Genomic DNA, 1,454 nt, shown 5'->3' with positions numbered 1-1,454 from the left:
TGATGGCGCTCAGGGAGTGTTTGCTAATTGGGAATATGTCGCCGCGACGTCGGCCTCTGATCGCAAATGCTCTCCGGCCGATGTTTGGACAATGCAGCTGTAAATCCCGGCTGCTCTGCATGGGCGCGGTTCACTGCCATTTTGCTCATCGTTACGGCAGCAGCCGATGGTTTATAATAAAACAATACACACCACTCTCAATAACAGTTGCAAATTTATTAATATTTTCAATAAACATTAAATATGCAAATACATTTACATTTATGGTTTTACCACAGCATTTGCAGTAAATCCATAGTAAAAACAAAATCAACCATAGTTTTACTACAATAACTATGGTTTAACTATGACTGTTGCAGTAAAACCATAGTAAGCACAAAAATAACCATTACTACAGCATTTGCAGTAAAACCATAGTAACTACAAAATTTACTATGATTTCAAAAACTATGGTTACTATATCAAAACCATGGTATTAAAAAAAAAGAAAGCAAGAAAAAACCTTGGTTACTACACTTATGGTTGCTACAGTTTTACTATAGTAAAACCATGGTTAACTGTTGTATAAGTACCTTTCTGTAATGATACAGAAGCAGGGACGGCCAGACTATAGACTAATAATCTTGAGTGTTGTCTTAGCTGTGCTAGAACCCTGATCTCCTGGACACAGAGCTGGTGCTCTTCCTGAGTGAGCTAACTCCAGGTTGAGGATTTCTTAGACCCAAATGACAAAATCTCACGGAGACGAGGCTGCGATCCATCTGCACACTCCCACATGACAGGATGAAACCCAAGAAAGAGACTGTAGTGCTGTGGAACTCACTTTTCTATAGTTTGACGAAGAGATTGTTCGAGAGCAGATGAGATGGAACCTGCCTGACATGTTGAACATGGTCCTCGTAACTCTGTTGAAAGCCATCTTCCATTCGTCCTCCTCCCTGATTCTCACTAGGTGGTACGCATTCCGGAGGTCTAATTTCGTGAAGATGGTAGCGCCCTGGAGAAGTTCAAAGGCTGTGGCAATAAGTGGTAGTGGATATCGATTCTTCACCGTGATGTTATTAAGGCCACGATAATCAATGCAAGGGCGAAGACCTAGGAGGAAGGGTATCGGCCCGGGACTTACTAAACACCTCCTGGAGATCGACATATTCCTGGGGAACTCGAGATAGGTCAGGAGAAGAAACAATCAGAGCAGGAGGTGTTAGTTTGACTTGAGGAACGGCTAGTACCTTAGTTCTTGGCGTATTTGACTCATGCTGGTTCCAGGATTGTCGTTTAGGCCCCCGAACAGACTCAGGAGATGCAAGAATTCTGGCCACTGGACATGCACATCTCCAACTGGTGAAATGACTAGTTGGCCAGTCAATCTGAGGATTGTGAGAAACAAGCCAAGGGTAGCCAAGGATGACTGGGAACTCGGGTGTGTCTATAATGAGAAAAGACAGAGATGC

This window comes from Sinocyclocheilus anshuiensis, unplaced genomic scaffold (assembly GCF_001515605.1).
Source record: "Sinocyclocheilus anshuiensis isolate Anshui unplaced genomic scaffold, SAMN03320099.WGS_v1.1 scaffold1344, whole genome shotgun sequence".
NCBI classification, from domain to species: domain Eukaryota; kingdom Metazoa; phylum Chordata; class Actinopteri; order Cypriniformes; family Cyprinidae; genus Sinocyclocheilus; species Sinocyclocheilus anshuiensis.
Note: the sequence above shows the minus strand (reverse complement) of the source record.